Here is a 15,606-nt window from a genome sequence, read left to right as displayed (position 1 = left end):
CAAGCGGTTAACTGAAATAAGCATATCTATCTTCTGGTATTTTTCATTTAGAAGTGCTCCATACTTATAATACAAGTCAATGGCTAGGTTAGAAACACTCCTTAAAGGTTCCTAAGTGACTTTTGGTGCATTTTGTGAGCTGCAAAGCAAAGCCTCAAAAACAGACTCAAAAGATGCCCAAAACAATTTTTAGAAAAACACCACCAAAAATGGTGGTGTTTTAAGTTTCATTAACCCTGCTTCATAGGTAGCTTTGGCCACAGAACTCACAGTGATCACTCCATGTATGCTTGGAACATTGAAATCTTTTTTTGGCTTTTGGTATGTTGATTTTAACTTTCTCTTTTTATGTTAAACCTTGGGAACAGGAGAACACGGTGTCAGTGAAAAAATTGAAACATGTGTACGAAAAACTGCCCAGGTTCCACTGATATTTGAACTCAGATCGCTGGATTCAGAGTCCAGAGTGCTAACCATTACACCATGGAACCACACACAAAAAAGACTTGGCTGCAGTTTTGTGTTCTGGAAAGCACAATTGAACTCATGAATCATGGTGAAAACAGGCTCTAAAGCTGTAGTGCAAATCTACAATTAATACACAATGGTAAATTAATATCTCCTAAACTTTTATTCCACAAGTGTGCCAAGGGTTCCACGATATCTCAGCAAGGACAGTTTTAAATGTTGATAAAAAGTGACTAGTAAAAGAGTGCTAGATCTGTTACTTGGAAAAAGAGCAAGAAAAAAATTATTTGCAAAACTTATACTGTTAGAAAGCTGTTCATCCAGAAGTCGCTAAATATTTTTCATTGTGTGGTAAAAGGTTTCATCCAAGAGATAATTCAAGGTTGTTGCAAATCAAAGTGCATGTCCCAGTACATCTGCCACAACAATGGTCTGTGGCCGCTAGACAAAAGCGGGACAAGCACCACTTACCTGGTGCCACACTCACGGTGCTTCTTTTGATTAGCGGCATGATGCACATGAGATGCAGCACCAGATCGGCTTATGGAATGTACATCCAAAAATCTAATCAGTCTGATTCTTGAAAACCGTTCCAGAGTTTGCATATCACTGTCATGGGGGTAGACAAGGAAACGCGCAAATTAATCTACTCAGGTAATCAGTCAAAAAGCTTTAGGAACATATACGTAGTCAGCAGGATTTGAACCTGCGCGGGGAAACCCCAATGGATTTCAAGTCCATCGCCTTAACCACTCAGCCACGACTACTCAGACATTAACATTTGATGAGATTCACACACCTTTTCTGATAGCACCATGATCAAGATCAGTGATTATCCCTCTGGAAAATATCTCAGAAAATAGAAACAAAATTCTAGGTCCCAGTAAAAATGTAAAAATCTGATTTCGAGTCATCATCAATGGGAACCATGTACAGTTTAAGACTTTGACCTCTTCATAAGGTGGATATGGAGTGGGTCCATTCCAAAAACATCCTGAAAATTACTCTGAAAATGCTGAAAACACTGAACAAATTCATTTCCATGTAAAAAAAGACTTGCTGTTCATATGATCGGGCTTTTGGCGTCTTTTAACCACATCAAGTTTCCAAAAATTCCAAGCGGTTAACTGAAATAAGCATATCTATCTTCTGGTATTTTTCATTTAGAAGTGCTCCATACTTATAATTCAAGTCAATGGCTAGGTTAGAAACACTCCTTAAAGGTTCCTAAGTGACTTTTGGTGCATTTTGTGAGCTGCAAAGCAAAGCCTCAAAAACAGACTCAAAAGATGCCCAAAACAATTTTTAGAAAAACACCACCAAAAATGGTGGTGTTTTAAGTTTCATTAATCCTGTTTCAGAGGTAGCTTTGGCCACAGAACTCACAGTGATCACTCCATGTATGCTTGGAACATTGAAATCTTTTTTTGGCTTTTGGTATGTTGATTTTAACTTTCTCTTTTTATGTTAAACCTTGGGAACAGGAGAACACAGTGTCAGTGGAAAAATTGAAACATGTGTACGAAAAACTGCCCAGGTTCCACTGAGATTTGAACTCAGATTGCTGGATTCAGAGTCTAGAGTGCTAACCATTACACCATGGAACCACACACAAAAAAGACTTGGCTGCAGTTTTGTGTTCTGGAAAGCACAATTGAACTCATGAATCATGGTGAAAACAGGCTCTAAAGCTGTAGTGCAAATCTACAATTAATACACAATGGTAAATTAATATCTTCTAAACTTTTATTCCACAAGTGTGCCAAGGGTTCCACGATATCTTAGCAAGGACAGTTTTAAATGTTGATAAAAAGTGACTAGTAAAAAGAGTGCTAGATCTGTTACTTGGAAAAAGAGCAAGAAAAAAATTAATTGCAAAACTTATACTGTTAGAAAGCTGTTCATCCAGAAGTCGCTAAAAATTTTTCATTGTGTGGTAAAAGGTTTCATCCAAGAGATAATTCAAGGTTGTTGCAAATCAAAGTGCATGTCCCAGTACATCTGCCACAACAATGGTCTGTGGCCGCTAGACAAAAGCGGGACAAGCACCACTTACCTGGTGCCACACTCACGGTGCTTCTTTTGATTAGCGGCATGATGCACATGAGATGCAGCACCAGATCGGCTTATGGAATGTACATCCAAAAATTTAATCAGTCTGATTCTTGAAAACCGTTCCAGAGTTTGCATATCACTGTCATGGGGGTAGACAAGGAAACGCGCAAATTAATCTACTCAGGTAATCAGTCAAAAAGCTTTAGGAACATATACGTAGGCAGCAGGATTTGAACCTGCGCGGGGAAACCCCAATGGATTTCAAGTCCATCGCCTTAACCACTCGGCCACGACTACTCAGACATTAACATTTGATGAGATTCACACACCTTTTCTTATAGCACCATGATCAAGATCAGTGATTATCCCTCTGGAAAATATCTCAGAAAATAGAAACAAAATTCTAGGTCCCAGTAAAAATGTAAAAATCTGATTTCGAGTCATCATCAATGGGAACCATGTACAGTTTAAGACTTTGACCTCTTCATAAGGTGGATATGGAGTGGGTCCATTCCAAAAACATCCTGAAAATTACTCTGAAAATGCTGAAAACACTGAACAAATTCATTTCCATGTAAAAAAAGACTTGCTGTTCATATGATCGGGCTTTTGGCGTCTTTTAACCACATCAAGTTTCCAAAAATTCCAAGCGGTTAACTGAAATAAGCATATCTATCTTCTGGTATTTTTCATTTAGAAGTGCTCCATACTTATAATACAAGTCAATGGCTAGGTTAGAAACACTCCTTAAAGGTTCCTAAGTGACTTTTGGTGCATTTTGTGAGCTGCAAAGCAAAGCCTCAAAAACAGACTCAAAAGATGCCCAAAACAATTTTTAGAAAAACACCACCAAAAATGGTGGTGTTTTAAGTTTCATTAACCCTGCTTCATAGGTAGCTTTGGCCACAGAACTCACAGTGATCACTCCATGTATGCTTGGAACATTGAAATCTTTTTTTGGCTTTTGGTATGTTGATTTTAACTTTCTCTTTTTATGTTAAACCTTGGGAACAGGAGAACACAGTGTCAGTGGAAAAATTGAAACATGTGTACGAAAAACTGCCCAGGTTCCACTGAGATTTGAACTCAGATCGCTGGATTCAGAGTCCAGAGTGCTAACCATTACACCATGGAACCACACACAAAAAAAAATTGGCTGCAGTTTTGTGTTCTGGAAAGCACAATTGAACTCATGAATCATGGTGAAAACAGGCTCTAAAGCTGTAGTGCAAATCTACAATTAATACACAATGGTAAATTAATATCTCCTAAACTTTTATTCCACAAGTGTGCCAAGGGTTCCACGATATCTCAGCATGGACAGTTTTAAATGTTGATAAAAAGTGACTAGTAAAAGAGTGCTGGATCTGTTACTTGGAAAAAGAGCAAGAAAAAAATTAATTGCAAAACTTATACTGTTAGAAAGCTGTTCATCCAGAAGTCGCTAAAAATTTTTCACTGTGTGGTAAAAGGTTTCATCCAAGAGATAATTCAAGATTGTTGCAAATCAAAGTGCATGTCTCAGTACATCTGCCACAACAATGGTCTGTGGCCGCTAGACAAAAGCGGGAGAAGCACCACTTACCTGGTGCCACACTCACGGTGCTTCTTTTGATTAGCGGCATGATGCACATGAGATGCAGCACCAGATCGGCTTATGGAATGTACATCCAAAAATCTAATCAGTCTGATTCTTGAAAACCGTTCCAGAGTTTGCATATCACTGTCATGGCGGTAGACAAGGAAACGCGCAAATAAATCTACTCAGGTAATCAGTCAAAGAGCTTTAGGAACATATACGTAGTCAGCAGGATTTGAACCTGCGTGGGGAAACCCCAATGGATTTCAAGTCCATCGCCTTAACCACTCGGCCACGACTACTCAGACATTAACATTTGATGAGATTCACACACCTTTTCTGATAGCACCATGATCAAGATCAGTGATTATCCCTCTGGAAAATATCTCAGAAAATAGAAACAAAATTCTAGGTCCCAGTAAAAATGTAAAAATCTGATTTCGAGTCATCATCAATGGGAACCATGTACAGTTTAAGACTTTGACCTCTTCATAAGGTGGATATGGAGTGGGTCCATTCCAAAAACATCCTGAAAATTACTCTGAAAATGCTGAAAACACTGAACAAATTCATTTCCATGTAAAAAAAGACTTGCTGTTCATATGATCGGGCTTTTGGCGTCTTTTAACCACATCAAGTTTCCAAAAATTCCAAGCGGTTAACTGAAATAAGCATATCTATCTTCTGGTATTTTTCATTTAGAAGTGCTCCATACTTATAATACAAGTCAATGGCTAGGTTAGAAACACTCCTTAATGGTTCCTAAGTGACTTTTGGTGCATTTTGTGAGCTGCAAAGCAAAGCCTCAAAAACAGACTCAAAAGATGCCCAAAACAATTTTTAGAAAAACACCACCAAAAATGGTGGTGTTTTAAGTTTCATTAATCCTGTTTCAGAGGTAGCTTTGGCCACAGAACTCACAGTGATCACTCCATGTATGCTTGGAACATTGAAATCTTTTTTTGGCTTTTGGTATGTTGATTTTAACTTTCTCTTTTTATGTTAAACCTTGGGAACAGGAGAACACAGTGTCAGTGGAAAAATTGAAACATGTGTACGAAAAACTGCCCAAGTTCCACTGAGATTTGAACTCAGATAGCTGGATTCAGAGTCCAGAGTGCTAACCATTACACCATGGAACCACACACAAAAAAAAATTGGCTGCAGTTTTGTGTTCTGGAAAGCACAATTGAACTCATGAATCATGGTGAAAACAGGCTCTAAAGCTGTAGTGCAAATCTACAATTAATACACAATGGTAAATTAATATCTCCTAAACTTTTATTCCACAAGTGTGCCAAGGGTTCCACGATATCTCAGCATGGACAGTTTTAAATGTTGATAAAAAGTGACTAGTAAAAGAGTGCTGGATCTGTTACTTGGAAAAAGAGCAAGAAAAAAATTAATTGCAAAACTTATACTGTTAGAAAGCTGTTCATCCAGAAGTCGCTAAAAATTTTTCACTGTGTGGTAAAAGGTTTCATCCAAGAGATAATTCAAGATTGTTGCAAATCAAAGTGCATGTCTCAGTACATCTGCCACAACAATGGTCTGTGGCCGCTAGACAAAAGCGGGAGAAGCACCACTTACCTGGTGCCACACTCACGGTGCTTCTTTTGATTAGCGGCATGATGCACATGAGATGCAGCACCAGATCGGCTTATGGAATGTACATCCAAAAATCTAATCAGTCTGATTCTTGAAAACCGTTCCAGAGTTTGCATATCACTGTCATGGCGGTAGACAAGGAAACGCGCAAATAAATCTACTCAGGTAATCAGTCAAAAAGCTTTAGGAACATATACGTAGTCAGCAGGATTTGAACCTGCGTGGGGAAACCCCAATGGATTTCAAGTCCATCGCCTTAACCACTCGGCCACGACTACTCAGACATTAACATTTGATGAGATTCACACACCTTTTCTGATAGCACCATGATCAAGATCAGTGATTATCCCTCTGGAAAATATCTCAGAAAATAGAAACAAAATTCTAGGTCCCAGTAAAAATGTAAAAATCTGATTTCGAGTCATCATCAATGGGAACCATGTACAGTTTAAGACTTTGACCTCTTCATAAGGTGGATATGGAGTGGGTCCATTCCAAAAACATCCTGAAAATTACTCTGAAAATGCTGAAAACACTGAACAAATTCATTTCCATGTAAAAAAAGACTTGCTGTTCATATGATCGGGCTTTTGGCGTCTTTTAACCACATCAAGTTTCCAAAAATTCCAAGCGGTTAACTGAAATAAGCATATCTATCTTCTGGTATTTTTCATTTAGAAGTGCTCCATACTTATAATTCAAGTCAATGGCTAGGTTAGAAACACTCCTTAAAGGTTCCTAAGTGACTTTTGGTGCATTTTGTGAGCTGCAAAGCAAAGCCTCAAAAACAGACTCAAAAGATGCCCAAAACAATTTTTAGAAAATCACCACCAAAAATGGTGGTGTTTTAAGTTTCATTAATCCTGTTTCAGAGGTAGCTTTGGCCACAGAACTCACAGTGATCAATCCATGTATGCTTGGAACATTGAAATCTTTTTTTGGCTTTTGGTATGTTGATTTTAACTTTCTCTTTTTATGTTAAACCTTGGGAACAGGAGAACACAGTGTCAGTGGAAAAATTGAAACATGTGTACGAAAAACTGCCCAGGTTCCACTGAGATTTGAACTCAGATCTTTGGATTCAGAGTCTAGAGTGCTAACCATTACACCATGGAACCACACACAAAAAAGACTTGGCTGCAGTTTTGTGTTCTGGAAAGCACAATTGAACTCATGAATCATGGTGAAAACAGGCTCTAAAGCTGTAGTGCAAATCTACAATTAATACACAATGGTAAATTAATATCTTCTAAACTTTTATTCCACAAGTGTGCCAAGGGTTCCACGATATCTTAGCAAGGACAGTTTTAAATGTTGATAAAAAGTGACTAGTAAAAAGAGTGCTAGATCTGTTACTTGGAAAAAGAGCAAGAAAAAAATTAATTGCAAAACTTATACTGTTAGAAAGCTGTTCATCCAGAAGTCGCTAAAAATTTTTCATTGTGTGGTAAAAGGTTTCATCCAAGAGATAATTCAAGGTTGTTGCAAATCAAAGTGCATGTCCCAGTACATCTGCCACAACAATGGTCTGTGGCCGCTAGACAAAAGCGGGAGAAGCACCACTTACCTGGTGCCACACTCACGGTGCTTCTTTTGATTAGCGGCATGATGCACATGAGATGCAGCGCCAGATCGGCTTATGGAATGTACATCCAAAAATCTAATCAGTCTGATTCTTGAAAACCGTTCCAGAGTTTGCATATCACTGTCATGGAAACGCGCAAATTAATCTACTCAGGTAATCAGTCAAAAAGCTTTAGGAACATATACGTAGTCAGCAGGATTTGAACCTGCGCGGGGAAACCCCAATGGATTTCAAGTCCATCGCCTTAACCACTCGGCCACGACTACTCAGACATTAACATTTGATGAGATTCACACACCTTTTCTGATAGCACCATGATCAAGATCAGTGATTATCCCTCTGGAAAATATCTCAGAAAATAGAAACAAAATTCTAGGTCCCAGTAAAAATGTAAAAATCTGATTTCGAGTCATCATCAATGGGAACCATGTACAGTTTAAGACTTTGACCTCTTCATAAGGTGGATATGGAGTGGGTCCATTCCAAAAACATCCTGAAAATTACTCTGAAAATGCTGAAAACACTGAACAAATTCATTTCCATGTTAAAAAAGACTTGCTGTTCATATGATCGGGCTTTTGGCGTCTTTTAACCACATCAAGTTTCCAAAAATTCCAAGCGCTTAACTGAAATAAGCATATCTATCTTCTGGTATTTTTCATTTAGAAGTGCTCCATACTTATAATACAAGTCAATGGCTAGGTTAGAAACACTCCTTAAAGGTTCCTAAGTGACTTTTGGTGCATTTTGTGAGCTGCAAAGCAAAGCCTCAAAAACAGACTCAAAAGATGCCCAAAACAATTTTTAGAAAAACACCACCAAAAATGGTGGTGTTTTAAGTTTCATTAACCCTGCTTCATAGGTAGCTTTGGCCACAGAACTCACAGTGATCACTCCATGTATGCTTGGAACATTGAAAACTTTTTTTGGCTTTTGGTATGTTGATTTTAACTTTCTCTTTTTATGTTAAACCTTGGGAACAGGAGAACACAGTGTCAGTGGAAAAATTGAAACATGTGTACGAAAAACTGCGCAGGTTCCACTGAGATTTGAACTCAGATCGCTGGATTCAGAGTCCAAAGTGCTAACCATTACACCATGGAACCACACACAAAAAAGACTTGGCTGCAGTTTTGTGTTCTGGAAAGCACAATTGAACTCATGAATCATGGTGAAAACAGGCTCTAAAGCTGTAGTGCAAATCTACAATTAATACACAATGGTAAATTAATATCTTCTAAACTTTTATTCCACAAGTGTGCCAAGGGTTCCACGATATCTTAGCAAGGACAGTTTTAAATGTTGATAAAAAGTGACTAGTAAAAAGAGTGCTAGATCTGTTACTTGGAAAAAGAGCAAGAAAAAAATTAATTGCAAAACTTATACTGTTAGAAAGCTGTTCATCCAGAAGTCACTAAAAATGTTTCATTGTGTGGTAAAAGGTTTCATCCAAGAGATAATTCAAGGTTGTTGCAAATCAAAGTGCATGTCCCAGTACATCTGCCACAACAATGGTCTGTGGCCGCTAGACAAAAGCGGGAGAAGCACCACTTACCTGGTGCCACACTCACGGTGCTTCTTTTGATTAGCGGCATGATGCACATGAGATGCAGCGCCAGATCGGCTTATGGAATGTACATCCAAAAATCTAATCAGTCTGATTCTTGAAAACCGTTCCAGAGTTTGCATATCACTGTCATGGCGGTAGACAAGGAAACGCGCAAATTAATCTACTCAGGTAATCAGTCAAAAAGCTTTAGGAATATATACGTAGTCGGCAGGATTTGAACCTGCGCGGGGAAACTTGGATGGATTTCAAGTCCATCGCCTTAACTACTCGGCCACGACTACTCAGACATTAACATTTGATGAGATTCACACACCTTTTCTTATAGCACCATGATCAAGATCAGTGATTATCCCTCTGGAAAATATCTCAGAAAATAGAAACAAAATTCTAGGTCCCAGTAAAAATGTAAAAATCTGATTTCGAGTCATCATCAATGGGAACCATGTACAGTTTAAGACTTTGACCTCTTCATAAGGTGGATATGGAGTGGGTCCATTCCAAAAACATCATGAAAATTACTCTGAAAATGCTGAAAACACTGAACAAATTCATTTCCATGTAAAAAAAGACTTGCTGTTCATATGATCGGGCTTTTGGCGTCTTTTATTCACATCAAGTTTCCAAAAATTCCAAGCGGTTAACTGAAATAAGCATATCTATCTTCTGGTATTTTTCATTTAGAAGTGCTCCATACTTATAATACAAGTCAATGGCTAGGTTAGAAACACTCCTTAAAGGTTCCTAAGTGACTTTTGGTGCATTTTGTGAGCTGCAAAGCAAAGCCTCAAAAACAGACTCAAAAGATGCCCAAAACAATTTTTAGAAAAACACCACCAAAAATGGTGGTGTTTTAAGTTTCATTAACCCTGCTTCATAGGTAGCTTTGGCCACAGAACTCACAGTGATCACTCCATGTATGCTTGGAACATTAAAATCTTTTTTTGGCATGTTGATTTTAACTTTCTCTTTTTATGTTAAACCTTGGGAACAGGAGAACACAGTGTCAGTGGAAAAATTGAAACATGTGTACGAAAAACTGCCCAGGTTCCACTGAGATTTGAACTCAGATCACTGGATTCAGAGTCCAGAGTGCTAACCATTACACCATGGAACCACACACAGAAAAGACGTGGCTGCAGTTTTGTGTTCTGGAAAGCACAATTGAACTCATGAATCATGGTGAAAACAGGCTCTAAAGCTGTAGTGCAAATCTACAATTAATACACAATGGTAAATTAATATCTCCTAAACTTTTATTCCACAAGTGTGCCAAGGGTTCCACGATATCTCAGCATGGACAGTTTTAAATGTTGATAAAAAGTGACTAGTAAAAGAGTGCTGGATCTGTTACTTGGAAAAAGAGCAAGAAAAAAATTAATTGCAAAACTTATACTGTTAGAAAGCTGTTCATCCAAAAGTCACTAAAAATTTTTCACTGTGTGGTAAAAGGTTTCATCCAAGAGATAATTCAAGGTTGTTGCAAATCAAAGTGCATGTCCCAGTACATCTGCCACAACAATGGTCTGTCTCCGCTAGACAAAAGCGGGAGAAGCACCACTTACCTGGTGCCACACTCACGGTGCTTCTTTTGATTAGCGGCATGATGCACATGAGATGCAGCACCAGATCGGCTTATGGAATGTACATCCAAAAATCTAATCAGTCTGATTCTTGAAAACCGTTCCAGAGTTTGCATATCACTGTCATGGGGGTAGACAAGGAAACGCGCAAATTAATCTACTCAGGTAATCAGTCAAAAAGCTTTAGGAACATATACGTAGTCAGCAGGATCTGAACCTGCGCAGGGAAAGCCCAACGGATTTCAAGTCCATCGCCTTAACCACTCGGCCACGACTACTCAGACATTAACATTTGATGAGATTCACACACCTTTTCTGATAGCACCATGATCAAGATCAGTGATTATCCCTCTGGAAAATATCTCAGAATATAGAAACAAAATTCTAGGTCCCTGTAAAAATCTGATTTCGAGTCATCATCAATGGGAACCATGTACAGTTTAAGACTTTGACCTCTTCATAAGGTGGATATGGAGTGGGTCCATTCCAAAAACCTCCTGAAAATTACTCTGAAAATGCTGAAAACACTGAACAAATTCATTTCCATGTAAAAAAAGACTTGCTGTTCATATGATCGGGCTTTTAGCATCTTTTAACCACATCAAGTTTCGAAAAATTCCAAGCGGTTAACTGAAATAAGCATATCTATCTTCTGGTATTTTTCATTTAGAAGTGCTCCATACTTATAATACAAGTCAATGGCTAGGTTAGAAACACTCCTTAAAGGTTCCTAAGTGACTTTTGGTGCATTTTGTGAGCTGCAAAGCAAAGCCTCAAAAACAGACTCAAAAGATGCCCAAAACAATTTTTAGAAAAACACCACCAAAAATAGTGGTGTTTTAAGTTTCATTAACCCTGCTTCATAGGTAGCTTTGGCCACAGAACTCACAGTGATCACTCCATGTATGCTTGGAACATTAAAATCTTTTTTTGGCATGTTGATTTTAACTTTCTCTTTTTATGTTAAACCTTGGGAACAGGAGAACACAGTGTCAGTGGAAAAATTGAAACATGTGTACGAAAAACTGCCCAGGTTCCACTGAGATTTGAACTCAGATCGCTGGATTCAGAGTCCAGAGTGCTAACCATTACACCATGGAACCACACACAAAAAAGACTTGGCTGCAGTTTTGTGTTCTGGAAAGCACAATTGAACTCATGAATCATGGTGAAAACAGGCTCTAAAGCTGTAGTGCAAATCTACAATTAATACACAATGGTAAATTAATATCTCCTAAACTTTTATTCCACAAGTGTGCCAAGGGTTCCACGATATCTCAGCATGGACAGTTTTAAATGTTGATAAAAAGTGACTAGTAAAAGAGTGCTGGATCTGTTACTTGGAAAAAGAGCAAGAAAAAAATTAATTGCAAAACTTATACTGTTAGAAAGCTGTTCATCCAGAAGTCACTAAAAATTTTTCACTGTGTGGTAAAAGGTTTCATCCAAGAGATAATTCAAGGTTGTTGCAAATCAAAGTGCATGTCCCAGTACATCTGCCACAACAATGGTCTGTCTCCGCTAGACAAAAGCGGGAGAAGCACCACTTACCTGGTGCCACAATCACGGTGCTTCTTTTGATTAGCGGCATGATGCACATGAGATGCAGCGCCAGATCGGCTTATGGAATGTACATCCAATAATCTAATCAGTCTGATTCTTGAAAACCGTTCCAGAGTTTGCATATCACTGTCATGGCGGTAGACAAGGAAACGCGCAAATTAATCTACTCAGGTAATCAGTCAAAAAGCTTTAGGAACATATACGTAGTAAGCAGGATCTGAACCTGCGCGGGGCAACCCCAACGGATTTCAAGTCCATCGCCTTAACCACTCGGCCACGACTACTCAGACATTAACATTTGATGAGATTCACACACCTTTTCTGATAGCACCATGATCAAGATCAGTGATTATCCCTCTGGAAAATATCTCAGAATATAGAAACAAAATTCTAGGTCCCAGTAAAAATCTGAAATCGAGTCATCATCAATGGGAACCATGTACAGTTTAAGACTTTGACCTCTTCATAAGGTGGATATGGAGTGGGTCCATTCCAAAAACCTCCTGAAAATTACTCTGAAAATGCTGAAAACACTGAACAAATTCATTTCCATGTAAAAAAAGACTTGCTGTTCATATGATCGGGCTTTTAGCATCTTTTAACCACATCAAGTTTCGAAAAATTCCAAGCGGTTAACTGAAATAAGCATATCTATCTTCTGGTATTTTTCATTTAGAAGTGCTCCATACTTATAATACAAGTCAATGGCTAGGTTAGAAACACTCCTTAAAGGTTCCTAAGTGACTTTTGGTGCATTTTGTGAGCTGCAAAGCAAAGCCTCAAAAACAGACTCAAAAGATGCCCAAAACAATTTTTAGAAAAACACCACCAAAAATGGTGGTGTTTTAAGTTTCATTAACCCTTCTTCATAGGTAGCTTTGGCCACAGAACTCACAGTGATCACTCCATGTATGCTTGGAACATTGAAATCTTTTTTTTGGCTTTTGGTATGTTGATTTTAACTTTCTCTTTTTATGTTAAACCTTGGGAACAGGAGAACACAGTGTCAGTGGAAAAATTGAAACATGTGTACGAAAAACTGCCCAAGTTCCACTGAGATTTGAACTCAGATCGCTGGATTCAGAGTCCAGAGTGCTAACCATTACACCATGGAACCACACACAAAAAAGACTTGGCTGCAGTTTTGTGTTCTGGAAAGCACAATTGAACTCATGAATCATGGTGAAAACAGGCTCTAAAGCTGTAGTGCAAATCTACAATTAATACACAATGGTAAATTAATATCTCCTAAACTTTTATTCCACAAGTGTGCCAAGGGTTCCACGATATCTCAGCATGGACAGTTTTAAATGTTGATAAAAAGTGACTAGTAAAAGAGTGCTGGATCTGTTACTTGGAAAAAGAGCAAGAAAAAAATTAATTGCAAAACTTATACTGTTAGAAAGCTGTTCATCCAGAAGTCGCTAAAAATTTTTCACTGTGTGGTAAAAGGTTTCATCCAAGAGATAATTCAAGGTTGTTGCAAATCAAAGTGCATGTCCCAGTACATCTGCCACAACAATGGTCTGTGGCCGCTAGACAAAAGCGGGAGAAGCACCACTTACCTGGTGCCACACTCACGGTGCTTCTTTTGATTAGCGGCATGATGCACATGAGATGCAGCACCAGATCGGCTTATGGAATGTACATCCAAAAATCTAATCAGTCTGATTCTTGAAAACCGTTCCAGAGTTTGCATATCACTGTCATGGGGGTAGACAAGGAAACGCGCAAATTAATCTACTCAGGTAATCAGTCAAAAAGCTTTAGGAACATATACGTAGTCGGCAGGATTTGAACCTGCGCGGGGAAACCCCAATGGATTTCAAGTCCATCGCCTTAACCACTCGGCCACGACTACTCTGACTTAAACATTTGATGAAATTCACACACCTTTTCTGATAGCACCATGATCAAGATCAGTGATTATCCCTCTGGAAAATATCTCAGAATATAGAAACAAAATTCTAGGTCCCAGTAAAAATCTGAAATCGAGTCATCATCAATGGGAACCATGTACAGTTTAAGACTTTGACCTCTTCATAAGGTGGATATGGAGTGGGTCCATTCCAAAAACCTCCTGAAAATTACTCTGAAAATGCTGAAAACACTGAACAAATTCATTTCCATGTAAAAAAAGACTTGCTGTTCATATGATCGGGCTTTTAGCATCTTTTAACCACATCAAGTTTCGAAAAATTCCAAGCGGTTAACTGAAATAAGCATATCTATCTTCTGGTATTTTTCATTTAGAAGTGCTCCATACTTATAATACAAGTCAATGGCTAGGTTAGAAACACTCCTTAAAGGTTCCTAAGTGACTTTTGGTGCATTTTGTGAGCTGCAAAGCAAAGCCTCAAAAACAGACTCAAAAGATGCCCAAAACAATTTTTAGAAAAACACCACCAAAAATGGTGGTGTTTTAAGTTTCATTAACCCTTCTTCATAGGTAGCTTTGGCCACAGAACTCACAGTGATCACTCCATGTATGCTTGGAACATTGAAATCTTTTTTTTGGCTTTTGGTATGTTGATTTTAACTTTCTCTTTTTATGTTAAACCTTGGGAACAGGAGAACACAGTGTCAGTGGAAAAATTGAAACATGTGTACGAAAAACTGCCCAAGTTCCACTGAGATTTGAACTCAGATCGCTGGATTCAGAGTCCAGAGTGCAGAGTGCTAACCATTACACCATGGAACCACACACAAAAAAGACTTGGCTGCAGTTTTGTGTTCTGGAAAGCACAATTGAACTCATGAATCATGGTGAAAACAGGCTCTAAAGCTGTAGTGCAAATCTACAATTAATACACAATGGTAAATTAATATCTCCTAAACTTTTATTCCACAAGTGTGCCAAGGGTTCCACGATATCTCAGCATGGACAGTTTTAAATGTTGATAAAAAGTGACTAGTAAAAGAGTGCTGGATCTGTTACTTGGAAAAAGAGCAAGAAAAAAATTAATTGCAAAACTTATACTGTTAGAAAGCTGTTCATCCAGAAGTCGCTAAAAATTTTTCACTGTGTGGTAAAAGGTTTCATCCAAGAGATAATTCAAGGTTGTTGCAAATCAAAGTGCATGTCCCAGTACATCTGCCACAACAATGGTCTGTGGCCGCTAGACAAAAGCGGGAGAAGCACCACTTACCTGGTGCCACACTCACGGTGCTTCTTTTGATTAGCGGCATGATGCACATGAGATGCAGCACCAGATCGGCTTATGGAATGTACATCCAAAAATCTAATCAGTCTGATTCTTGAAAACCGTTCCAGAGTTTGCATATCACTGTCATGGGGGTAGACAAGGAAACGCGCAAATTAATCTACTCAGGTAATCAGTCAAAAAGCTTTAGGAACATATACGTAGTCAGCAGGATTTGAACCTGCGCGGGGAAACCCCAATGGATTTCAAGTCCATCGCCTTAACCACTCGGCCACGACTACTCAGACGTTAACATTTGATGAGATTCACACACCTTTTCTGATAGCACCATGATCAAAATCAGTGATTATCCCTCTGGAAAATATCTCAGAAAATAGAAACAAAATTCTAGGTCCCAGTAAAAATGTAAAAATCTGATTTCGAGTCATCATCAA

At 38.5% G+C, this 15,606-nt stretch overlaps 12 non-coding genes across 12 annotated transcripts; all 12 read right to left on the bottom strand.

Annotated features, from left to right (window-relative positions):
• Positions 1 to 1,153: 1,153 nt before the first annotated feature.
• Positions 1,154 to 1,235, bottom strand: TRNAS-UGA (transfer RNA serine (anticodon UGA)). The gene has a single exon. It is a non-coding gene; the product is annotated as a tRNA-Ser (tRNA).
• A 1,503-nt stretch (positions 1,236 to 2,738) lies between these two features.
• Positions 2,739 to 2,820, bottom strand: TRNAS-UGA (transfer RNA serine (anticodon UGA)). Its single transcript has one exon. It is a non-coding gene; the product is annotated as a tRNA-Ser (tRNA).
• Positions 2,821 to 3,588: 768 nt separating this feature from the next.
• On the bottom strand, positions 3,589 to 3,660 carry TRNAQ-CUG (transfer RNA glutamine (anticodon CUG)). The gene has a single exon. It is a non-coding gene; the product is annotated as a tRNA-Gln (tRNA).
• Positions 3,661 to 4,322: 662 nt separating this feature from the next.
• On the bottom strand, positions 4,323 to 4,404 carry TRNAS-UGA (transfer RNA serine (anticodon UGA)). The gene has a single exon. It is a non-coding gene; the product is annotated as a tRNA-Ser (tRNA).
• Positions 4,405 to 5,906: 1,502 nt separating this feature from the next.
• On the bottom strand, positions 5,907 to 5,988 carry TRNAS-UGA (transfer RNA serine (anticodon UGA)). Its single transcript has one exon. It is a non-coding gene; the product is annotated as a tRNA-Ser (tRNA).
• A 1,491-nt stretch (positions 5,989 to 7,479) lies between these two features.
• On the bottom strand, positions 7,480 to 7,561 carry TRNAS-UGA (transfer RNA serine (anticodon UGA)). The gene has a single exon. It is a non-coding gene; the product is annotated as a tRNA-Ser (tRNA).
• A 768-nt stretch (positions 7,562 to 8,329) lies between these two features.
• On the bottom strand, positions 8,330 to 8,401 carry TRNAQ-CUG (transfer RNA glutamine (anticodon CUG)). The gene has a single exon. It is a non-coding gene; the product is annotated as a tRNA-Gln (tRNA).
• A 1,506-nt stretch (positions 8,402 to 9,907) lies between these two features.
• TRNAQ-CUG (transfer RNA glutamine (anticodon CUG)) lies at positions 9,908 to 9,979 on the bottom strand. Its single transcript has one exon. It is a non-coding gene; the product is annotated as a tRNA-Gln (tRNA).
• A 1,497-nt stretch (positions 9,980 to 11,476) lies between these two features.
• Positions 11,477 to 11,548, bottom strand: TRNAQ-CUG (transfer RNA glutamine (anticodon CUG)). The gene has a single exon. It is a non-coding gene; the product is annotated as a tRNA-Gln (tRNA).
• Positions 11,549 to 13,053: 1,505 nt separating this feature from the next.
• Positions 13,054 to 13,125, bottom strand: TRNAQ-CUG (transfer RNA glutamine (anticodon CUG)). The gene has a single exon. It is a non-coding gene; the product is annotated as a tRNA-Gln (tRNA).
• A 662-nt stretch (positions 13,126 to 13,787) lies between these two features.
• On the bottom strand, positions 13,788 to 13,869 carry TRNAS-UGA (transfer RNA serine (anticodon UGA)). The gene has a single exon. It is a non-coding gene; the product is annotated as a tRNA-Ser (tRNA).
• Positions 13,870 to 15,371: 1,502 nt separating this feature from the next.
• Positions 15,372 to 15,453, bottom strand: TRNAS-UGA (transfer RNA serine (anticodon UGA)). Its single transcript has one exon. It is a non-coding gene; the product is annotated as a tRNA-Ser (tRNA).
• Positions 15,454 to 15,606: the final 153 nt, after the last annotated feature.

Source organism: Ranitomeya imitator, chromosome 9, assembly GCF_032444005.1.
Source record: "Ranitomeya imitator isolate aRanImi1 chromosome 9, aRanImi1.pri, whole genome shotgun sequence".
Lineage (NCBI taxonomy): Eukaryota > Metazoa > Chordata > Amphibia > Anura > Dendrobatidae > Ranitomeya > Ranitomeya imitator.
This window is presented reverse-complemented; position numbering and strand designations above follow the sequence as displayed.